This window comes from Panulirus ornatus, chromosome 25 (assembly GCF_036320965.1).
Source record: "Panulirus ornatus isolate Po-2019 chromosome 25, ASM3632096v1, whole genome shotgun sequence".
Taxonomy (NCBI): domain Eukaryota; kingdom Metazoa; phylum Arthropoda; class Malacostraca; order Decapoda; family Palinuridae; genus Panulirus; species Panulirus ornatus.
This window is the reverse complement of record NC_092248.1, coordinates 8,699,914-8,725,161: the sequence shown is the minus strand read 5'-3', so window position 1 is coordinate 8,725,161 and position 25,248 is coordinate 8,699,914. Positions and strand designations below refer to the sequence as shown.

The 25,248-nt window shown below is 49.2% G+C and overlaps 1 protein-coding gene across 7 annotated transcripts in view; it reads left to right on the top strand.

The window, feature by feature from the left end:
• DopEcR (G-protein coupled receptor DopEcR) overlaps positions 1-25,248 on the top strand; it is a 142,720-nt gene that overhangs the window by 81,826 nt on the left and 35,646 nt on the right. For 5 of the 7 annotated variants that reach the window (XM_071677499.1, XM_071677496.1, XM_071677501.1 and 2 more), the window contains one exon: positions 16,976-17,054. The exons of the other annotated variants lie outside the window; for them this stretch is intronic. The gene's annotated coding sequence lies outside the window, so the exon portion shown is untranslated. The remainder of the gene's footprint in view (positions 1-16,975; positions 17,055-25,248) is intronic. 7 annotated transcript variants of the gene reach the window in all.

The window sequence follows — 25,248 nt, the reverse complement described above, 5'->3', positions numbered from 1 at the left end:
TTCACAGTGGTTATTCATAGCATGTAGTGTTCCCTCACATGGGAGGAGAGCGCTGTTTACATCCTTGTGTGACCCCGTCGTCGTAAGAGGCCTTTAATATTTGCCCAGGTTTAACCCCTCTCTTTTCTACAGGTGCTGTAGTTCCCACAGCGTACTTCACCGTCAGGGATTTATTATTCTACAGCATCGGAAGTTGTCGCTTAGAGGTGACTTAGGTATTGAAGGAAGCTGGCGAAGTTTCCCGTACAGAGTCTTCGGCGACGTGAAGGTCTTGTGGCAAGAGGTGTGTGTGACTGTGTTGTGTATTGATGGGCTGGAGTGAGTGCGTGATGGGGAACCCCGCCTCCTGCCGCGTCGACCCGCTCGCTCCACCTGAGTGACGGAACTTCAAACTTTCGACTGACATGACCCAGACAAATGGCCACCGGGGCTCGAACCCCCGCCGCCCACCACCCTCCCGAAGGGTGACTCTGGGACTCTTGCGAGCCATCAGCGCCCTTTATAAGACCAACTTCCATCCTACTACCTAGAACCTACCCAGCTCTCCTCCGCCTGCCTCCTATCACCCTTACATTCTGGGGAAGGTGTTGTTGGTTTTGGCTACCATCGCCTTTCCTCTCCTTCGCGCCGCTTCCCCCCCCCCCCCCTTCCCAGGCAAACCTTCCCCCCCCCCCCCAAGCCTAGGCCACCACCCACGCCCACGGCTGGCACGGTGGGAGGGCGGCCGCCTCCTGCCGCAGTCAGCAGCATCAAGTTGGCGGAGGGCCCTCGATGGGCGAGGGATGGTTGGTGTGGTGACAACATCCTGTGTGGAGGGAGGTAGCGGAACACACACACACACACACACACACACACAGACCACGGGCCTCCATGGTGTAGCGGTTAACATTACTGACCGCGAGCCAGCACGGGCCCGCATGAGTTCGAATCCTGGGCGCGGCAGTCGGCCTATAGCCAATCCTAGTTGTTCATCCACCCCATGGAGTTCGTCGATAAATGGTTACCAGGCTTAGGCTGATATGTGTGTGTGTGTGTGTGTGTGTAGATACACACAGGAGTAAAGGCACAGTACATGTACACATTGTTATGTGATAGGACAACACGAGTGTAAAATTCTCTCCCTTAACACACGAATAACAATCAAAAACATATGTAATTTTTTCTCTCTCTTTTTCGTGGAGTTACCAGGTCTCGTCTTGCAACTGAGTGATATTTAGTTGTCTTACCGTGTGACGGTATTGGACAGAGGTGCAATAACATTAGTTGTAGACTGGGCATAACTCCCCTGTCCCAGAGGCCGATCTAATCTGCCAAGCAATATTCCCTGTATTTCCCCCCATTTTCTCTGGTAGAGGAAGGAAATTCGCTCGACCGGTCAGGGAAGAAATGGAGGGTTGTGTTCTCATTAGTGGCACCATAACTCACGTGAAAATATATTTGTTTCTGTTTGGCTTTAGTGAAGAAACCCCCCCTCGAAAAAAAAATTATTTGGGTTTTAGAGAGAAATAGAACAAAAAGTTTTCTACTCGGAGCCATTTTATATATGAATTAAGACGATTTTTTTTTATGAGTTTCAGCAACGCTTGTGCAGAGAACACGGCGCCCTTGGTGGTGCAGAGAGCAGCCCTGGATGGGTGGAATTGGGGATTTTAGTTGGATTTTGTTGCACGCGTGGTTGCCCGCCCGGGACTCACACGCGCACACAAATGGGCCTCCATCATGTAGTGGTTAGTGTTACTGACCATGAGTCAGCACGGGCCTGTGGTGGTCGGGCCTGTATGAGTTCGATTCTTGGGCTCGGCAGTCGGCCTACACCCAGATGGACCACCATCCCCACAGCCTAGGGCCAAACCCGGTCTCTAGCGGTAGAAGACACACACACACACACACACACACACACCGAAGACTTTACCAGGTGTATGGTTAACGAAATATTCACAAAATTATTCATATCCTACCTAAGGCCAAAACTAGAATATGGTTCTGAAATCTGGTCACCGACCCTAAAGAAGCGCAAAGAACTAATAGAGACCTGAATTATTGGGAAAAGCTGGAAGCCTTTGTTTTGACGCAGAAAGTGAATAGTTCTTCAAAAGATATAGGGATAGGACAACCAGAGGACAGCATGAAGTTAAGAAACTTTAAAACACAAAAAGGTATAAAGAAGTACATTTATAGCATAAGAGTGGTGGGTGAATGGAACGAAATGTCTGAAGACATGGTTAATGGAGACAGCATTCATAGATTTATGTTGTATGATGGTATAGAGTGTGCGAGAGATGTGAAACTACCTCCTCGTGGCAGTGCAAGTAAGCAGTTACGTGTGTCAGTGAGTCTGTCTCCGTCACACTCCTGTCTTGTGAACCGGTGAGGGGGGACTGGCAGGATGATATACACAAATATTACACCACCACTTGGTGGATCACGACTCATCCCGTGGGTCTTATCCCGAGCTGGCCGTATATACGTACCTCTGACTATGGGCACACACGGGTAGCCATACACTCGTACTGCTGGTGGTGCTAGAGCACACATTCCCTGGAAGCATGACGGTGGAGTGCCGAAGGGGACCAGAACCTGGACCGTGTGGCAGACCGATCTAGGCACCTGGGTCATCACACCTGAAGACCTGGCTGCCGACTGTGGCAGCTCCGCCTGTTATGAAGGAGCGTTTGTGGAGGGACACCTGGTGACACTGTTGCTGTTTGCAACATCAACGTAATCAGCTGAAAAACAAGTCTTTGATAGCATTTGACGAAGGCCATGATGGCCTAACACATGGACGACCATCACTGAGCCGTAAAGATGGAACTGTGTTTTATGAACGGAATCTTACCTTTTTAAGATCACGAGGGCGAGCTTAGTGGTCACTGTTGGCCGTACTCAAGGCTGGTGATGTAATCTTTGGGAATCTGTGGCTGGTCTTGGCTGGGTGACGTCTCCATCAACAGGTGGAATGGGGGCGCCCGGGGAGCGGCCGCTGGCTGGCTGGATGGTCTGGCCAGAGAACTAGTGAGTTTTTTTACCTTCGTCAACCAGGTCTCTGCGGAGATGAAGCCACCTGGTGCAGCCAACACCAACTCTTCCACACAAAGACTTGATATTGTTTTATTTAGCCTGTTCTTGCCCCGTGTTCTGCAAGTAATTACGTCTGGTGTCACCAGTGTTAGTTCCCTTCTCATGGCTGAACATTTTCATACAAAATTCCTGTACGTAGGACTCTTATATACCTGTTATTTCTTATATTCAGGCTTGTACGTATCCTGGCTTGATGCTGTATATGCCCAACATCAGAGCCATAGGTTTATACTGAATCCTGGAACGTAGCCGATCCAACGCCCCGGTGTCAGTGGTTTTAAGGAACACGGGTGTGTATAATGGAGTTGGTTAAAGGTGTGTGACGGGGCAGCCGGGGTTATGCGAAGTGTGTGTGTGTGTGTGTGTGTGTGTGGCGTAGTTGGCTGAGGTGTGGCGGGCATTGTCGTGGTGGTGCAGCAGCCTCTGGCTAGTTGGTTATAGTTCACGAGACCCATCATCGAGTCCCCCCTAGGGTTTTTCTTCAGGCCGATCCTCTGACTCATCAGTCCCCCCCTGGGTTTTTCTTCAGGTCGATCCTCTGACCCATCAGTCCCCCTCCTGGGCCTTGCTTCAGACGACTCTCTGACCCCATTACTCCCCCGGGCTTTGCTTCAGACGATTCTGCTCACGCCCCTCACGTGGTGGGGACTCACCCACCCCCCCTGGAAGCAGCCAGCCTTGTGTAGGTGGTGGACTGGTTCTGGCCAGACTGATGCACCTCCGTTGTCCACTCAAGGTAACAGCTGTTGGCAGAGCTGTTGGATGGTAGCGGGAAGCGGCCAGCCAGCCTAGCCTCGCATGCCAGCCATACCTAACTTACTGCTTGTTGTCTCCCTTAGAGGAAAACATTGTCTTTGTTCAGTTTCTTAATTCCATTCTTCCCAGTAATCAGTGGCCCGGTCCTAGTCCTTGACCTGCGGGTCAGGTCAAAAGGCTACTAGTGTCGAAGGTGCGGTGAAGATGCGTTTGGTGATGTCTCTCTGCGTCGTGAGCGATGTGTTGAGCGATAGACCGGAGGTGTGGACCGTTGCATTGTTTGTTTCTTCACCTACATTGCCAGGCTCTGGACCTCTCCACCACGTCGTAAATCTTCTCACAGCTCCGTCCTTCCCCCTTTTTAAAAGACGCGTCTTCCACTTTCTCATGAAAATAGTTTTTGTCTCAATACTTCTGTTTAGCTTTTTTTTATGTGTCCTTTGAGGCCTGGCCATGCTGAGGGTTATGTTTGCACCTGTAGTCTTCGACGAGGTAAAGTCAAAATCTCTCCAGCCTGTGCTGAACCTTGAATTCAAGCTTTTGTAGAGAAGGTTTGAGGTTATTTCCCCTGATATGTTTATTGCAGAATGTAGAAGTACATGAGATGTGTGGAGCACACGAGCATGTAATCGTGGAAATTATCATTGTGAGGTAACTTCTATATGATGAGCCGACCATCTCAGTGCCAAAGAGTGAATAAAAGTGTTGAAATGTGACCAGGTTAAGACTACTTGTCCACTGGCACTGTTGCTTCACTGAATCTTATGTTGATATCACTGAAGAAATCTGCACTGTATAGTAGGGAAAGAATCTACCGCGTGTAGCAGTGGATGAAATGTTCTTTGTATAGGTAAGAAAGAATCTACTGAGTATAGAATTGAAAGAATCTACTGTGTATAGCATTGAAAGAATCTGTTGTGTATAGCATTGAAAGAATCTACTGCGTACATTAGCTGAAAGCTACAATCAATTGAGCCAGGGGGGACATTAGGTGTGTGTGTGTGTGTGTGTGTGTTAGTGTGGAACACGTGTAGGGAGGAAGTAATCATCGTGTACGTAAGATGCGATCGTTGTATAAGGGGTAATTAGGATATATATTCACCTTCTGGCATTGTAGGTAAGTGCAAACACTGGGCTGGCAGTGTCTGGGCTAATTATAAGCCTGCTCGATAACGACAGTTTAAAGGTATTAAATAGCGGCGAGCAGGCTGTGCGCGGCCACTGTGGAAGCACTGTCAGCATTATCTTGAGCACTGTATAGGCACTGCAATACGAATGAAGACTGCATAGGTGCACATGACTGACAGTGTATAGGCACAGTAGAGGTAGTGGTTTAGACAGTTTTTATAGCCACAGTTTAAGCAGGACTGGGCAGTTTATGGGAGATATATTATCACGGGCAATCAGACGGAAGTCTTGTGTTCCATTCTCATAAATCGGGTAACCAACTTTTGTCCAACAGAATTTTACAGAAATGGAAACAGATTACAGTTTGTATTCGGATGTAAGAGTTAGGAAAAGTCTGTGTGGCTCAAGTTAGTCTGTGTTAAGTGGGGTTTTGTTTTGACTAGTATGGTGCCCGGTAGTGGGAATTTTATTGTGGCGAATGTGGCTCTGTTTGACCAATGGTGAGTTTCTCAGTAGGGTTTATTTTTCTTAACAGTAGGATGGCCGTAAGTGGAGTTATGATTAGGAAAATAAGATGCTGTGAGTGGGGTTGTAATCAGGAAAATATGATACTCTGAATGGGGTTGTGATAAGGAAAACAGGATGCCGTGAGTGGGGTTGTGATCAGGAAAATAGAATGCCGTGAGTGGGGTTTTGATGAGACGAGTGGGAGAAGTTCACGATTGGAATTATGATGCGATGATGAGTAAGTTGTCCTTGAGTGAGAGTTTGATCGTTGGGGTAATTCAATGCGTCTTTTCCCGAGGTCTTACCCACATGGGTTCGAATCCTGGGTTGCGGCAGTCGACTCACGACCCATCCCCAGCTGTTCATCCTCCGCTGGGGGCTGGTCGATAGATGGGCTACCTGGTTCAGACTGGTGTGTGTTTTGTTCTGTGTGTTCGCGTAGACACATTAGCGTAAAGACACGGTACGTGTATACGAGATTAAGAGACTGGGCAACACGGATGGAAACCTCACACCCCACGACAGACACACTGTAATCATGCCATACAGAAGTTTGAAAAGTTGTACGATGGAGAAAGTTCACGAGATGGGGTTCCTGCGAGTGGAGAACTCCCTCCTCCCCTGTACTGTACACATTGGTAATTGCACACCCACTTTACAACATTCTTCCCGTTGTTGATCTTGCGATTAGAACTGATAGCGTCTATAAATACCTAAAGAGCTACGGCTAAAACCCCGATTTTTTTTTTTTTTTTACCGAAGTAAAGAAAGTTTGTAAAATATCACCGTCTCACGTAATGAAGGGAAGAGAAAAGTTAGAGGGAGGAAGGGGGGGGGATTGGGGACTTGGGTCTCCTGTCCCCCCTTCCCCGGTATTTTACGAAGGGAATAGTTTGTGTTGGGGGTGAGTGTATGAAGGGATGTTATTAGGTCAGCTCACTCATATAATACATGACCGACGGTCGGCAGAACTCACACTTACTCAGGATCAGATCTCGTCCAGTACACGTCACAAGCTGGGGAATGGCCTAGGGGAGGGGGGGATGGGAGGGGCACCCCCCCCTCAGCCTGGGTTCGAGACCATTTACGAAAATTGCTTGATTTTATTAGAGTATAAAGTTTGTAAGTGGTGCGAGTGAGAGTAGTGGGGTCATGGGTCTGGCAGGACATGGGGGGAAATGTGTGTATATTCTGTGTGTGTGTGTGCTGCCTGCCCACCACCGCCTAGCAGCCAGTTTGCTTCCTACCCACCTTCCTGCCCACCACCCACTCTGCCACCCTGTACCGAGGCTGCTGGCCGCCCTCCGCCCATCCTGCCGCCCAGGCCGGCAGTAATGACCGACTTAAGGAGCACCGTGTGTGCCGGACGGGCCAGGGAACACTTCAGGTTTAATCAGCCTAAGTAAAGAGGACGATGGACGGACAACACGGCCATAATACTGGCCTGTCTCACGCCTTGGGGCAGGGGGAGTGTGGCAAGGGAGGGGAAGGTGCCGGTCGCATGGGAAGGGACGGAACAGATGGTGGGGCGAGAGGATCGGCGATGGCCTAAGTCTCATTCCTGTTCCCTCCGACGCCTGCGGGTTGTCACCGGATGTCTATACTGTGCTGTTGTAGCCCAGGGGTCCTCCTGGCCTGCCGGCATGACACATAGTCCCTGTACAGCGGCTTGATCTATCTGTACAGACTCGTGGAAAGGTAGTCTTATCACTCGCAAGGTAGTCTCTCTCTCTCTCTCTCTCTCTCTCTCTCTCTCTCTCTCTCTCTCTCTCTCTCTCTCTCTCTCTCTCTCTCTCTCTCTCTCTCTCTCTCCTCTCTCCTCTCTCTCTCTCGCTCTCTCTCGCTCTCTCTCTCTCTCTCTCTCTCTCTCTCTCTCTCTCTCTCTCTCTCTCTCTCTCTCTCTCTCTCTCTCTCCCCCTTTACAGTGCAGATAGATACGTAATGACACACACGCGTGAACTACCCATCTCGGAAATCTTCCCGTCTGTCAAATTTATGTTATTTAGAATCGATTCCCATATTCTTTTGCCCGCTTCACTTACCGGGCTCAAGGTTGCACCCGCTTCTCTTATCGGGCTCGAGGCTACGCCCGCTTCACTAAGGCACATACATTACACAAGGCCCAGCCGGGCGGAAAGTGGCCTCACTTAAAGCGGAACACTGCGGGAATGACGCTTGTACGTGGAGGAGGCTGGTCTGAGGAGGTGCGTGCTGGGGGAGGCCTTCCTGAGGAGGTGCGTGCTGGGGGGAGGCCTTCCTGAGGAGGTGCGTGCTGGGGGAGGCCTTCCTGAGGAGGTGCGTGCTGGGGAGGCCTTCCTGAGGAGGTGCGTGCTGGGGAGGCCTTCCTGAGGAGGTGCGTGCTGGGGCAGGCCTTCCTGAGGAGGTGCGTGCTGGGGGAGGCCTTCCTGAGGAGGTGCGTGCTGGGGGAGGCCTTCCTGAGGAGGTGCGTGCTGGGGACAGTCCTTCCTGAGAAGGTGCGTGCTGGGGGGAGGCTGGTCTTACGGACATGTGGCTGGGGTAGGCTGGTCTGGGGACAGCTAGTCTGGGGAAGCTGGCTGGGAGAGTGCTAGGGCCAGGGAAGATGCTATTCTTGGGAGGGTAAGCCTGAGGAGGGCTAGCGGTGCGTCGGGTCGGTTAATCTTAGGGGGAGCTGCCCAACCTGGGCAACATACGACCAGCATCGAGGTGAGGAGGAACACCTAGGTCGTGCGGGAGTAGTTTGTGACGGGAATGAGAAGCTATTCGTCCATCGACCGACCCACTAACTACTCACTGGTCTAATTGTCTACTGGATTGTCCCGTGGTTAAGGTACTCATTCAATCCCTCGTTGGCGTGACTATTTTTACTCATCCATTAGTTGTTCACTCAACCATCTCATTGGCGAAACTACTTACTCGACTGCCCAGTAGTTATGTACTTCCAATTACCAAGATAGATCACTCGTTTAACTGGTTGGTCAAGTAACGTTCAGTGCCGCTAGGACTACGTCGAGGGACACATGAGGTGTAAGCGTTGTCAGCCCCCATCAGCCAGTGTCAGCCACACCTTAAATAGCTTGCCTCACCCGTGCTGACGGTGTCGGCATAGTGTAGAGCTGCCGCATTATGTAACATGTGAAGTCTCTGCCAACACTCCCAACACTCTCTCTCTCTCTCTCTCTCTCTCTCTCTCTCTCTCTCTCTCTCTCTCTCTCTCTCTCTCTCTCTCTCCTGTCACCGAACGCGCGGAGTGTACTCTTGCGTATGTTTTCGTTTCACGAATGGAATGAGTGGCATCCGGCCGTGAGCGGCGATAGCTGACGTCTTCCTCAAAGATGGCGTGGACGATCCTCACTCAGTGACCACGGGAGTAGGCGGGAAAAGCCTGGCGAACAGAAACACTCCGCCTGGCGGGGGTGGGGGACGGTGATCGTGTTATATTACATTCTTAGTCTATAATAGACAAGGGCGGAGTGAAGCACGCGGTACACGGAGCTGACCCTGTGGTGGTTGTGTTGCGGTGCAGGAAGTGAAACGTTAGATAGTATTATTAACCAGCTGGAGAAATGCTCTCAAATTTACCTTCATCAGTCTACTATTTTCTCTTTGCTATACTCATTCAGTTGGTTTCCACCACACTTGCTTTGACACACTTGTGGACGAAGGATATATATATATATATATATATATATATATATATATATATATATATATATATATATATATATATATATATATATATATATATATATATATATATATATATATCTTACCTTTAAAGCCTAGACGAGAGTTGTGGTGAGCGGTGGTTGTAGCGAGTCACAGAGAAGGTATTTTTAGTCGGTAGTTAAAGGGAAGAGTACTGTGTGGTGGCGGTATATATAGCTCATTGTACTACTGCATCAGGGGTAGGAGGTGGGGGGGGGGACTCAACTCCTTGTTGTAGTTAGTGGTCGTGCCCGTGGTCGTATGGGTACGACGGCACGACCCTTGAGCACGACGGCACGACCCTGGGGTCTGATGGCGTGACCTTTGATCGGTCTCCGAAAGACCAGAGGTCAAGCGACCGTACGCAAGAGGTCTCACCGTCGTGCTGGAGAGTCGTACCGTCGTGCTCAAGGGTCGTACCTTCATGCTCGGGTCCTACCATTGTGCTCAAGGGTCGTACCGTCGTGCTCAAGGGTCGCACCGTCGTGCTCAAGAGGTTAAAGATCACATACGAATCATCTCTGTTTAATTTCTTCTTTACATCTTTCTTTCCCTTCCCCCCGAAGAAAGCCTTGTATGGGGCACCTACTTTGCCCGCGCCACATCTGCCACTATAGCAAAAAAAGGCTAAACATATTAGTTGTTTGTAGAGGAATTGTGATGTCTTGCTGGGCGACACCACATGATGGGGTCTCGTATATCGATTATAGTTTTATATTCTATATATTTTGTTGATCGTGTTCCTTACGACTGTGGTTCTAGTCTGTAGAACCGTACATAGATTGACGTATAGTGATTGAAGGTTGTTGAACGAGAGGTTGGCTGTTTAATGAATTGACAACGACTTGATATGTGAACAGTGCAGTCTTCTTATCGTTGGCAGAAGTCAGCTCGCTCGTTCCCTGCCAAAGACGATGCGAAGTCCTAGGTTGATATAATCTGGTTAAGGACTTGGTTTAAAGGTGTAGTTGGTTTAGCATTTACTGGACGCGCCACTGGGTAAACAGTAGTATTGGCGGCCTGGCCTCCGGTGTTGATAAGGACTGCAAACACGGTAAGCCAGCCGGGGGGGGGACACCCCCCCTCGTCTCCACCACCGGTCTTGTGGTGGGGGGGGAATCAATGTATGACGTCAGAACCCAGGCTCTTCCCCCTTCTCTCCGCGACACCGGTAGGCCTCCCTCCTTCCCTCGCACTCTCTTACTTCCCGCTCCGTACACACACACACACACACACACACACACACACTTCCCTTGTACACACCCGCCGCACCCACCACCACCCCTCCCGGCGTGGGAAAACGACCCCTCCACGTCACTGCCATAGCCATACAGAAGCCAGTCTGGCATTCACGTTTCATTAGCCCACATGATTTACTTGGTGCGGGCCGGCCGTACCCACACACACTCTCACTTGGCTCAACCATAAATCACATTACTCACGCTGGGTCCTGTGGCGTTACTCTCACAAGCCTCTCACCCTTATTATAACCAGCGTCTAAACTCGCCTCCTCACCGTCCACCCTCGGCTCTCCTGGCCAGCCAATATCAACATTCCGTCGGTAGAATTTGACTAAAGGAGTTACGGTAACTAGAGCAGTCGTGTAGTTTTGGAAAATCAGCGAGACGATTTTTTTATGAGAGATTTTGTTATTTAAGGATCTACGTCGGAGCTAGCTGCTTACGGCCGCTGTTCATTGATATTACATGTCACTACCAGAGAAAGGAAGTGTACACCATTATCGTATGAAGAATATACCACGAGCACGTTGATGGCACGGCCTGTGGGTACACGACCGAACAACACGACGGTGAGTCCCTTGAGTAAGGCGGGACCACCTTGGAGATTGATGACGCCTATTAGTCAGGTCAAAGACCAGGTCATCAGGGGCATTAAGAAAGATCCTGATTAACACCGGGAATCATTCATAGAAATTGGTCCTTGGGTATATATATATATTTTTTTTTTTTTTTTTTCGTACTATTCGCCATTTCCCGCGTTAGCGAGGTAGCGTTAAGAACAGAGGACTGGGCCCTTGAGGGAATATCCTCACCTGGCCCCCTTCTCTGTTCCTTCTTTTGGAAAATTGAAAAAAAACGAGAGGGGAGGATTTCCAGCCACCCGCTCCCTCCCCTTTTAGTCGCCTTCTACGACACGCAGGGAATACGTGGGAAGAATTCTTTCTCCCCTAGATATATATATATATATATATATATATATGCAAAAAGCACACATATAGCGCGTATACATAAGATGCAGATAAGACCCAAAGAAAACGGGAAAGACGAAGCGTCAAGCGCTTTCGTATATTCGTATATCTCTTGACAATGTAATATACGAAAGGGCTGGACACTGTATATTCCGTTTTCTTGTGGTTATATATATATATATATATATATATATATATATATATATATATATATATATATATATATATATATATATATATATATATATATACCTTATGCACATGGATTGTACGTGAACTGCTTTGTATTTTCACAATAGCCACTAAAGTCAGTGTTATTATTTTCCAAGTATCCTGGGCAGTGGTAGGAGCAGCGGTGCCTTATCTCTGACACTGAAGAGAAAAATCTTTGAGAAGATTTGAAATTATTCGAACCATTTTCTCGAATTCTGGTTTTCTGTGTGAAAGGCGTAGAGGAGGCGATAAGATAAAGATTGTATCTGGCATCAGTGCTTCAATAAGTCTCTATTGAACCTATTGATTAGGAGCGGCCGGTATTGCCGCCTTGGGGAGCACCAGTCTTAACCAACTTTGGGGGAAACTGAGGGGGGGGGGGGTATTATTGTGGGCAATACCAACCCTTCATAAACTCCATCGAGACAGAGTTTTACAGAAAACGAAAAACGTACCGAAAGATCCATCAGCCTTCTGATATTATCCTGTAATTAGCGTTTGATTCACTTGTCATTTGAACCCCTCCTTGAACACGACGATACGATGGCTAATTACGACGCGACCACCCGAAGATATGATGGCCTGACCTTTGACCTGACTTGAAGTTTAGGTCAGAGGTAAGGCCACCAGACCCAGTGGGTGGTATCGTCGTACGGAAGGGTCACAGGGTCGTGCTTATGGCTGAGGTTAACGATAATGCTAACGAGTATGACGTACGATGAAGTGACATGCAGTATGTCGCATTTACTTTGGTTTAACGCAGGTTTTTACATTAGTGTGGTTTGTTTACTTAGGGTTATATCATGATGAATTAATGTTGGTTTAACTCCAGGAGAATTCTTTGTTGTTATTGGCCGAATTATGTTAGTATATATATATATATATATATACATTACGAATATTTAAGTATGCATCATGAATAAATGCACAAGAACTTGCACTTTTCATAGAACACATAATGCCCTCCAACGGTAAGGATTCGAACCCAGACCTTTTGCGTGGTAGCTGGGAACGCTAACCGTTCGGCTATGATCGGCTAGCGTACAGAGCTACAACGCAAAAGGCCCGGGTTCGAATCTTTCCTGTTGGAGGGCATTATGTGTGGTATATATAGACATATACATGTGTTTTATTTGTTTTTAGTCTGTTGGTTTACATTGAGTTCCAACATATTAAGCTCCCGTCTCTCTTTCTCTCCCGATGGGATTTAGGCATTTGTTCTCCCTTTTGTTTACATTATCATTTTCCAATAATTACATAAACTTTGTCATTTTTTCAAATCTTCAGCTGATCTGCTTTGGCCTAGGCAAGCCTAGGCCTCGGTCGTCTGCACACATAACACCATTTCCCTCCCCCCAACATTATATAGCACAGTTGTAAAGTGGTTCATTCCAGTTTGCGTGGTGGGTCTCTGCAGTAGATAATGGAGCGAGGCTCTTCCCCGCAAGATTGACGCGGTCTGACATTTCGATCGTAAATGTCAGTATTTCAAGGTCTCCCGCTTGGCATTTCCCATATCTGATGGCATTTTTATGCTCCATTAGATACGTTGAATACAACCAAGCACGTATTCTCTCGTTGTGAGTACGTGATAGATAAGGAAAGATAAGAGAGTGAAAGGAGGTTGTACCCACACCAGGCCTGAGTGGTGGTGTATAATGGTTGGATCAAAACAGACGTAACCTCCTGACTTCTTGCTGGTTGGGGGCAGCCAACCCTCTCCTGGCTACTGACACCTCTCCACCTGCTGTACTGACTGGCTACTAACACCCCTCCACCTGCTGCATTAATTGACTGCTGACACCCCTCTACCTGCTGTACTTACTCGCCGTAGACACCCCTCTACCTGCTGCACTTACTCGCCATAGACACCCCTCTACCTGCTGTACTTACTCGCCATAGACACGCCTCCACCTGCTGTACTTACTCGCCATAGAGACCCCTCTACCTGCTGTACGTACTCGCCATAGACACCCCTCTACCTGCTGCACTTACTCGCCATAGACATTCCTCTACCTGCTGCACGTACTCGCCATAGACACCCCTCTACCTGCTGCACTTACTCGCCATAGACACCCCTCTACCTGCTGCACTTACTCGCCATAGACACCCCTCTACCTGCAGTACTTACTCGCCATAGACATTCCTCTACCTGCTGTACTTACTCGCCATAGACACCCCTCTACCTGCAGTACTTACTCGCCATAGACACGCCTCCACCTGCTGTACTCACCGACTACTCACATTCTCTTCATCTGCTCTACTGAGCCGGAAGCCTGGAGGCTTGTGTTACATGTCCTTTATGTACATTGTATATTCTTGAGACGGTGGATTGTACACCTTGGCGTTGTCATGTTATTACCACTGTCAGGTAAAACCTAGATGTACACAGTGAGGCCCCGCCTCTTATCCTTCCATTTTTAAGCACGAAGGTTTTCGAATATTCCAGCGGGACTGGAGGGCGGGTGACGTAATGAGAGGAGGTGCTTCACTCATTGGCCCACCACAGTACTGCCCTTGACCAAGGCCATTGCGGCCCTTGAACACGACGTTCCGACCCCTGAGGACGATGTGTTGGCTTCCGGTCTGACCTTTTGTAAAGGGTCAGGTCGAGTCAAGGCCAGTCCATCACTCCCCCCAAGGGTCGCGCCGTTTGTTATTTGAGGGGGGAAGGGGGTCATATGGACGTGCTTGAGGATGGTACTTGAGAAGTTTTTTTCGATAACCAACAGAGAGAGAGAGAGAGAGAGGAGGAGGAGGTTTCGACAAAGGTCGCATCTGTAGATGAAGTATTAAAGCACCAGTCAGTGTTTACTTTCGTATCTATTTCGAGCCAGCAGTTCTCACGTCGTCGCCAAAAATAACGAGGAAATTTAATATTTTAATGCTTTGAACTTTAGGCAGAGAGACACTTAAGGTGCCTTGAACATCCACACGTGAGGGAAGGTGAGCTTTACTTGCATATGAATGAAGAGCCCATTAAACATTACACTGTATTGGTGCCCTGTTATAAATATAATCATTTTCTTCATACAGAAGCTCGCTAATTATCAATTAGCCGCATAAGAGTGTAAGTCTGCATTAAGCATCGTGTATAATGGCCTCTGTGAAATATTTGTATTTAACGTTATAAACGGCTTCCCTGCTTAAAGTCGTCAAGTTTGAGGCCTACAAATTGATGATGTCAGTACACCTTAAAGGGGATCTTTAGGACGTGTTTCCTACGAAGACTTGTGTTGTAGTGTTAGAACACAACACACGACACGAAAGTATACGCTTTAGTGTCAGGGCACGACACGAGAGTGTGTGTTTTAGTGTCAGGACACGACACGAGAGTGTGTGCTTTAGTGTCAGGACACGACACGAGAGTGTGTGCTTTAGTGTCAGGACACGACACGAGAGTGTGTGCTTTAGTGTCAGGACACGACACGAGAGTGTGTGCTTTAGTGTCAGGACACGACACGAGAGTGTGTGTTTTAGTGTCAGGACACGACCTGCGACACGAGAGTGTGTGCTGTCGTGTCAGAACATAACACACGACACGGTAGACAGGGGCGTGCCACAGGTCACATCATTAGTGTAGTGTCAGGACACGACACGGCAGGTAAGGGTGTGTCACAGGTGAGGGATGGCGTCCCTCACACGTGACGCGTCACCTCCAACCGTGACGGTACCTCCACTCACGCGAGTAACGCCGTCACATAACCGCCACAACTCACCCCTCTCCTTTTTTTTCTCTTTCCACCACGTCATATTATCACACCATCCGTCACGTAACGCCCTCCCTCTATCCCTCCGTTACGCAACATCGTCGCGCCCTGTTACCTAACCGTCACGTAACAATCACGCCCCTTTTACCATGTAACGCTTGGCGCAAGCGATACTACCAAAACAGGTTGAGAGAAAACTGAATGAACTCGCCAGAGGAAAGAACTGAATGAATTTCTTTTTTTATTCTTTCGTAAGGCCCGGTTGTTGGGATAGCCTCTCACTGCGACCCCTCGCGAATGTCAACGACCCAGTCTCTGGTTCGTCCGAGCCACACCAGGGGCTCAACCTGACCCCACGGACGGCATCTGTGTACCTGGTGCAGGTACAGCACCACTGCCAGGTCCTGGTGTGTGACCAGGTCGTGCAGGGATGTTGTACGGTCGATGGCCGTGCCTTGCCGCCCCCTTCCTTTGCTCTGGGCAACGTCCCTGTGGTGTCTGCCCGTGTGTCTGTATGTATGCTCGTGTGGATAATGTCGGCCAGGCACAGAAGATTGGCAGGGGTTGACTCTGACATACTCGAGCCTCGTCCATCCTCCTGGGGTTTAAAAGTCAGTGGGAGGCCGTGTTAGTCTGATCAGAACACGGGTTATATGTCAGCCTCCCCGTCTCTCTCTCTCTCTCTCCTCTCTCTCTCTCTCTCTCTCTCTCTCTCTCTCTCTCTCTCTCTCTCTCTCTCTCTCTCTCTCTCTCTCTCTCTCTCTCTCTCTCTCCTCTCTCTCTCTCTCTCTCTCTCTCTCTCTCTCGTTGTTTTTGTCTATGAATCTCTCTCTCTCTCTCTCTCTCTCTCTCTCTCTCTCTCTCTCTCTCTCTCTCTCTCTCTCTCTCTCTCTCTCTCTCTCTCTCTCTCTCTCTCTCTCTCTCTCTCTCTCTCTCTCTCTCTCTCTCTCTCTCTCTCTCTCTCTCTCTCTCTCTCTCTCTCTCTCTCTCTCTCTCTCTCTCTCTCTCTCTCTCTCTCTCTCTCTCTCTCTCTCTCTCTCTCTCTCTCTCTCTCTCTCTCTCTCTCTCTCTCTCTCTCTCTCTCTCTCTCTCTCTCTCTCTCTCTCTCTCTCTCTCTCTCTCTCTCTCTCTCTCTCTCTCTCTCTCTCTCTCTCTCTCTCTCTCTCTCTCTCTCTCTCTCTCTCTCTCTCTCTCTCTCTCTCTCTCTCTCTCTCTCTCTCTCTCTCTCTCTCTCTCTCTCTCTCTCTCTCTCTCTCTCTCTCTCTCTCTCTCTCTCTCTCTCTCTCTCTCTCTTCTCTCTCTCTCTCTCTCTCTCTCTCTCTCTCTCTCTCTCTCTCTCTCTCTCTCTCTCTCTCTCTCTCTCTCTCTCTCTCTCTCTCTCTCTCTCTCTCTCTCTCTCTCTCTCTCTCTCTCTCTCTCTCTCTCTCTCTCTCTCTCTCTCTCTCTCTCTCTCTCTCTCTCTCTCTCTCTCTCTCTCTCTCTCTCTCTCTCTCTCTCTCTCGTGTGTGTGTGTGTGTGTTTAGCCTCCTCAATTTCAGGTTCTGGTAGAAAGCTCTCAGCTTCCTCTGCTGGGGCGTGTCATCTCTGTTTTCGTAGCTGCACCATATGTGCCCATCATAAAGACGCTGTTGTTTAATGTTAACTTCATTTTTTACCCAGGCAGTAACACTGTTCTTCTTGTTTACAGGTAATGAATCTTCACTGAGGTCCCAGGTGCCCGGGTTCGTATCCCGAGCCGTAGTGAGGGGCTCCGTCGAGTGGCGAAAGTGAGTCATAATTGTTAGTTTGGTTGTTAAACATGAATCCTTGAGGTTTTTGGTCAATGGTAGAGAGTGATGTAAGAGATTATTGAAGTGAGTGGCAGAGTTAGTGCGAGTGAGTCACATACGGCCGGTGATGACTCAGTATTGTGCAGGGATTTATTAATGTTGAATTCATTGTTAGAGTCATGACTGTATATAGGCCTGAGCAGCTTCTAACCCTTGGACGTGCATGACATGGTGGGAATCGCCGATGACGTCTGCTCGTCGCTCAGAAAACTGAGCGGAACATCACGAAGGGATATCCTCAGCCCCGCCCAGTATCGCATGGTACTTCATAGTGAACTCCCAGCGTTATGTTACCTTAACCTCTTGAGGTCGACGGTACGGCCCTAGGGGCACGACGGTACGGCCCTAGGGGCACGACGGTACGGCCGTAGGTGCACGACGGTAAGGCCCTAGGTGCACGACGGTACCGCCCTAGGGGCACGACGGTAAGGCCCTAGGGGCACGACGGTACGGCCCTAGGTGCACGACGGTAAGGCCCTAGGTACACGAAGGTACGGCCCTTTGAGTCACGACGTCACTTTGTTCACTAGGGCACGGCCTCTGAGTTGCTCAAGGGGTAGAACGTTCACCACATTTGCGAGCAGTTTCCAGGTGAACTACGGTGGTGTGTTGGCAGGGCGGGCGGTCGTGCTACGGTGGTGTGTTGGCAGGGCGGGCGGGCGGGCGGTTGTGCTACGGTGGTGTGTTGGCAGGGCGGGCGGGCGTGCTACCACCAAGGAGGGCTGGCCGCTCCGTCGGAAACCAAGAATATCGTCCGTCAGTGTGTGTGGAGGAGGAGGAGGCGGTGGAGGGGTGTGTAATAGGATTACTTTACCTGTTGGAGTTAACACCCAGGTCAACACTGGTAGAGCAGCTTGGGATGTTGGTTTTCCGGCCTCGAGGACAAAGTTTGGTCTTTAAGGTTGGAGATGACGGCAGGGTTTGATGTGGCGATGGAAACCACAGAGTGTATAGAAACCGCAGGTTTTCCTTAGAGGGGGGAAGGAAACATTGAGTTGGTATTCATATTTGCGTCGCCCTTTAGATATGATTCCATAAGTACGTGGTCTGTTGTAAGGCTTCCAGAGCACGCTGGCCGCAGGGCGGCTGACGCAGGTCACCCGGCTGGTTTATAATACCGCCGCTACCCAGGAGTGGCGTTGCTTTGTTTCTCATTTTACCGTGTGTTGTGTGATTATCATACGTAGTTACCTACGTAAGTGGCGGGAGGGTGGAAGAGTTCTACACACACTCTCAGTGTATATAGCGTCATCTCTCGGCTTATTCATTCACCAGCCACTACTTTCATGATACTATGAAGAAAAGTATATTTATTTACGTCTTTATCAGTTTCTTGTGTGTTCTTCCTTTGCCTCTTTCAGAGAACTGGTATCTTTATGTTTATTTGCGTCAAGTGTGTGTGTGTGTGTGTGTGTGTGTGTGTGTGTGTGTGTGTGTGTGTGTGTGTGTTTGCACAAATAATTTAACTCCCTTGCCGTTAAGAACCTTAATTCTCAGCGAGAGTAGAGGACATTTGGTTAAGCTGTCTTTTGGGCCTCCCATTAACGATTTATAAAGGGGCTGGGGAATGGTGCTAATTACCTGCGCCCTCCCCGTTGCGTGGATCCTCAAGGAGCGTCCATATCATCCTCCACGTCCTGCAGTAGTCTGTAATGTTGATGTGCAGCTGCAGGAGTTGGTCACGGAGCGCCCGCTCCATTCATGGCCTCAGAACAATTTTCCTTATGTTCATTTGTTCAGGGTTATAATACAAGTGGAGATGGGGCTAAGTAGGCAGGGTCGGGGCTGTGTGTATTCAGTGACATTGTTCGTATGTGTTCACCTTCACCTGTAATGTGATCTGTTCTTCATCCACACTTAACAGGTGTTCTCTGCACGGAGTGATGATTGTGATCTTCATTACTTATTCTTTATTCATACTCAATGCTGTTCTTCATCTAGACGTTCACTAACACGTTATAAGTGTATGTGGATTCTTTAAGTAACCAGAAGAAGGCAAACATTTTCGTCCGTTGACATCACCTTAAAAACTACCACAGTCTTCAGTTACCCCTGAAACTTCAGATTGTTTTCAGAGTCTGGACCATTGGTAACTACCCTTCCACCCTGGGGTAAGAAATATAAGTTTCGTCTAATCATCTACAACGACAAAGGTTTGATCATTTGATATTGATTTTGAGAATGATATTGATCTGCAGCAGTCGACCTTTAAACCCACTGACAAGAGGAGGAGAGTCGTCCTCGACCTTTAAACATGCTTACCGCTGTACTCTTTCAAAATTCTGACATGTTAAAGCTGAACTTTACCAGAGATAAACGATTTTCTCGCCATTATAACCTGTATCCAGTTTCAAAATCTGAATAACAGAAGTTCATCTTAAACATTGCGAACCGTAGAGTTATACACCTTTCAACACGTCGACCTGTCAGAGCAGACCTTCCGATATGCTACCATCTCGTCGAAGACTTTGAAAACATGGTACCCTGTAAGTTGTTTCAGGCGTGTTGATAGGAGAATTTTCATCATTTAACATCATGAGGCACGTCAGAATTGACCTTCAACAAGTGCCTTGACCTTTAACAATCATGACTTGAGAAGGTGACCTTAAGAATCAGCGAGAGGTAAGGTCGAGTCTTCGGTCTTTGTACTAAGAGTAGCATGATGAACCATTGTTAGTACTGTTACAGTCTCCTGACGAGCAGGAGGGTTGGTGACCTTGAACATACCGACCGTAAAGGGACCGTGTATGAAACTGGTAACTGATGACAGTCAAGATTTAAAGGTGGCAACCACCTCGGGTCCAGCGTGAGGGGCCTCCCCCACACCGTGGTCTGGAAGCCTACGTGTGTCATCAGCACAATGATTACCTCACAACCTACTCGGAGGGTGAATTGGGTGTCAGTTTACAGACCCCTGGAACAGTGAACAGAATTCCAAGTTGCTGGAATATCATGATTACGGGTTAATTAAGTGATGATAATTGCGCGGGGTAATTATGTCCACCTTTATGAACTGGCTCTAGACTGATGGCCTCCGGCGGCCCCCAACAAATATAGATAAACAAAAGTGTGATTATGTATTGTTCCCTGATTGCTGTTGCATAATTAGTTCTATTGAAATCTCACAACACTGTCAGTATAATGGGATACATGCAATAGTTATTTTCCAGTATATATATATATATATATATATATATATATATATATATATATATATATATATATATATATATATATAATATATATATATATATATATACACACACACACACACGAATCTAGTGCATATGAACGCGCGCTCTCATAGAACACATAATGCCCTCAAACAACGAGGACTCGAATATATATTTCGATTCCTTTTCATTCTCATGCCGAGGCATGGTTATAGATTGTAAAGATGCTCACCTTCCATATCTAAGAACGTTGTTGATCCTTCTGGTGATAACCCCAGGGTTGGGGTTAGAAAGTTTACGTGTCCTTCATGAGATTACTCGAGACTTAGGCAAGTTACCGTCGAAGGAGGAGAAAGTATGGGAAGGTCAGCATGTGTGAGGACTGTGTGCCCCACGCACCTGGTGGCATCTACCCAGTGGCTCAGGTGATGATCGAAATGCCAAATGTCGGATTGTATTCACATTGCATTAATTAGCGTCATTGTCACGCACATGCAGGCTAAAACGAACGCCAGAAAATACAAATGAAATGTGAGAGATGGAAATGTTTATTGGGTGTCAGGAGAGGTAAGGGAGTGTTGAGGATTGGTGACCTGTAAGACTGGAGCCAGTCATTGCAATACAGACGCTGCAGTCTGAGGGTAGCATGTAGTCAGGTCACCACATTATGACTGGGCAGCCGCTCGCACACAAACAGAGCGGCGAGGGTTAAGAGACGAGCCTCCAAAGTCAACTTTGGGGGATGCATAAGTTAAGGGTATGGAGAAGGCAGGGAAGAAGGGGTTCGAGTGTGTTCGGGGAGGTGGGGTAGAGAGAAATGATAGAAATTCATACCTGAAGGAGAGGTGAATGTGTTAAGGGGGCGGAGGTAGGATGCCCCTGTTGGATCAAGTAAATTGATTAAAGAACATATGTGAGGGGAAGGGAAAAAGCGTTCGATAAAAAGTGAAAGACGTGAAGAATGAGATGCAGGATGTTAGAATTAAGGGAAGGAAGAGAGGCTGAGATAGAAAACGAGGACTTACATGGACTAAGATATCTGGCTAGAGAGATCGGCTCCCCTCTAGGGCAGGATGGGGGCGGCCCTCGTCTCCTTCGGGAGGAGGAAGCAGCCCATCCTACAATAGAAAAGAGGACCTCTCCTGCGGCCGGAGGGAGGGGCCCCTCTCTTGCAGCAGGAAGGAGGCGCCTCTTCTGCGGCAGGAGGGAGGGAGGGAGGAGGAGGGCAGCGGCAGCGGCCCGCCCCCCTGGTGCGGCAAGCCATGAAGGCGACCGTTCCATCCAGGCTTGTCTGAGGAGCTCCCCCGCGCGCTCTCTCTCCTTTCACACCGTCACGGCTGCATCACTCACCTCCCACCCTGCTGGAGATGAGCTGTACCTGAGCTGTTGATGATGTGTGTGACCCCCCTCCACCGTACCGTTGATGATCTAAACGCCGCCGCGACGGGGGTCATAGACGAATTTGACATCTCGATTATTGATTATTACCGAACCCACTGGATTAGTGACGATTTATCACGTGACCTGCTGGATTACTGATGATTCAGCACTTTGTCCTCCTGGATGATTAAAAGCTTAATGATCATTCTGGATTATTCACGAATTAACACAGCGTTACCGGATTTTTGATGATTTAACGTTTGCCTGACTAGAATATTGATGATGTAATAATATTTGCCTGACTAGATTATTGATGATTTAACACCTGTCGTATAGAGTTTTACATACGTCTAACTGGATGTGTATGTCTTAGTGATTTCATCTGGGGTTATTGATGATTCAAGCGCTTGCCCAACTGGATTACAGATGATTAAAACTTGTAACACTGGATTATTGTTGATGTAACACTTGCCTTTCAGGATTATTTATAGTTTAACCGAAGCCTTAATGGATTAGTCATTATTTAATGCCCAGCTCCAAGATGGCCATGACTCATACCCAAGACTCACCAACAACCCAGCCCCAAGACTCACCAACACCCAGCCCCAAGACTCACCAACACCCAGCCCCGAGACTCACCAACACCCAGCCACAAGACTCACAACACCCAGCCCCGAGACTCACCAACACCCAGCCCCGAGACTCACCAACAACCCAGCCCCGAGACTCACCAACACCCAGCCCCAAGACTCACCAACAACCCAGCCCCAAGACTCACCAACACCCAGCCCCAAGACTCACTAGAGAGTACCCTTGGGCAAGCCGAGGGAGAGATGGGGGTAGAAAAGCCGATATGATGGGGGGGGTTTGGTCTGGGGGGAGGGAGGCACTCTGCACTGCTTCCTGCGCTGGACCATTCAGGGCCGGGCAGGAGGAAAGGCAAGATGGTGGAAACAAGAGAGAACACACAATGGAAGCCACATCCAGCGACACCGGCGGCGGAAAATGAAAGTGGAGGAGAAAGCACAAAGACAGCCAGCCAGGGAGCGAGCAGGATCACCTGCAGGAGAAGTAGTAGGCACCCTTTCCCCCCACAGCAGGAGCTGGGGAAGGGTGATGCAGGGGAATCTTTACGGGTCCTGATGCTCACCTTGTCTTCCACCAACACTTGTTACGACAGCCACCTACCACAACCTTCATGCAGCCACTGTTACTACAATCACCGGACCACAACCTTCCACCACAACCACTATTACTACAGCCCCTACCACAGTCTTCCACCACCAGCTCATCCCCCACACTCCACTAGCACGTCGCTGACAACGTGATAACTTTTATCATATTCATTGGATGGTTACGTGTGATGTACGCCTGTCTTGGTGTGTTCGTGTGTGGCCTGCTTGTGTAGGTGTACATATGTGTACGTCTGAGTATGTATGTTTTGTGCGTGTGTGTGTGTGTGTGTCCTTGTGTGTATTTTCAGTGAGTGCGCGTGCGTGCGAGGGCGTTTGTATGTATGCCTGTCTGTGTTTTTTGAAAGTTTATTTTTATATTTGTGTTCGTATGTGCGTCTCTTTACGTCTGTTCTCTTGTTTCTGTATGTTTTTACCTATCTTTGCGTTTTGAAGGGGGATAGTGTGTGTGTGTGTGTGGTAGAGGAGCTATACATCTCTGATGGGTAAGAATGGTGCCCTCGACTTTGGAAGGCCTGGATGAGATTCTGATTTTCATCATGACACTTGGGACTGAGATAGGACTCTCGGTCCTATCTCAAATATGAAGTTGATTCCTTAATAACCCGGAGCTTGTGGTAAACTGGATTAATCGCTCAAAAGAACCAGATGAGTGAGGGATTGTGGGATAGAGTGTACACATACCTAGGTCAGGATTGCGTCCCGGGGACTAGGCTTGAGTCTAGTGTACCGCTTACCGGTCCAGGATGCCCCACCGGTCAGCTTTACCTGCTGGTTAATTCCCAGCAAAAGGTTCCTGTTTGTTAACGAGGATCACCCAGATCTTCCCCCTTCCGACGAGGGTAGATCCAGGGGCTCCTCACCTACAGCCTCCCCACGCCTGTTCTCCAGCAGGGTATGAGCTGTAGAATTACTTTCCCCTACGATGTTCCCACTTCCTAGATCCTCTCACTTCTGGACTGTCCCAGACGGCCTCCTCTGAGACAGAGGCCGCTCAACCCCTGCACTGACCCTGCTAGCCTCCCCTGCAGCACTGCTGCGCACCCCGGCACCGCTCCTGCCAGCCTCCCCTGCAGCACTGCCGCTCTCCCCGGCACTGCAGGGCCACACTCCCCTGCCTGGCGGGAGTTATGGCCCGGGAGCCGACGTTCCCTGACATACATTACCGCCCCCCACGCTCCCCTCCCACACACCCTCCTGCCCTCCACCTCTCCCTCCCTCCTCTCTTCCCTCCACTCTGCCTATCGTGGGATGTCTTTCCCTCCACTCCTTACGTACCGACTACCCTCCACTCTCCTCATTGCCACATACACAAGTCCTCTTGCTAGACTCCCTCAGCTTGCCTCCCCTCCCTCTGCAGCATTCCACTCTCCCTCCCGCCTGACTCCCTCTGTATACCTTTCTCCCTCCCCAGCATCCCGCTCTCCCTCCCCGCCAGCTCGGGGTCTGGGTGTTGTGGGCGGCGGGCGGACTGAAAGCCGATATTCCGCGAGTCTTTAAAGTTGACATGAATGGTGAATGTGGCGCGGGTGGTGACGGGGCTGTTATGAATGGTGAATGTGGCGCGCGTGATGACGGCTCTCTTATATTTATTGCTGGCGAGGCTGCCACCGTTGGAGAAGCTCTCTCCATCACCTACATCACCGCTAGCGAGGCTGCCGCTGTTGGAGAAGCTCTGTGCATCAGCCGTGTTAATCCCGGCTAAGGGTAGTGGTGTTGGAGGAGCCGCCCCCGTAACCTGTGTCGCTGCTGGCGAGGCTGCCAGTGTTGAAGTAGACCTCTCCATCATCTGCGTCACTCCTGGCGAGGGGCGCTGGTGTTGGTGAAACTCTCTCCCTCCATTACCCGTGTCGCCTCTGATGAGCTGTCCGTGTTGGAGAAGCTCTTTGTCACGTCTGTCGCTCGGGGCGAGACCGCCGCCGGTATTGGAGAAGCTCTCGCCATATTCTCTCTCTCTCTCTCTCTCTCTCTCTCTCTCTCTCTCTCTCTCTCTCTCTCTCTCTCTGATGGTGCTGTAGGAACTCTTTTTTCCGGCACTTGTGTCACTCCCTCCTGCCTTTCTACAGATCTGTGTCACCTGGGGTGCTCTGTTCCGCGGTTGTATGTGTCTCTATGTCAACTTTTTTTTTTGGGGGGGATGTCTGTGTCCCGTGGGTGTTTGCTTGGTCCAAATGATGGCCGGTGTGTACCGCAGGTGCTGGCTGTGTGTAGTGAGGTACGGCAAGTGTTGGTTGGGTGTAGTGAGGTATCCGCACGGGTTGGCTGGGTGTAGTGAGGAACGTGTGAGTTGATCAAGTATTCCGTGCCTTATGTGCCCAAAATTTGCTCCATACCGGGTCTCTTGGCAACCGCGGTGGTATTTATTATTAAATGATCGTTTATGGA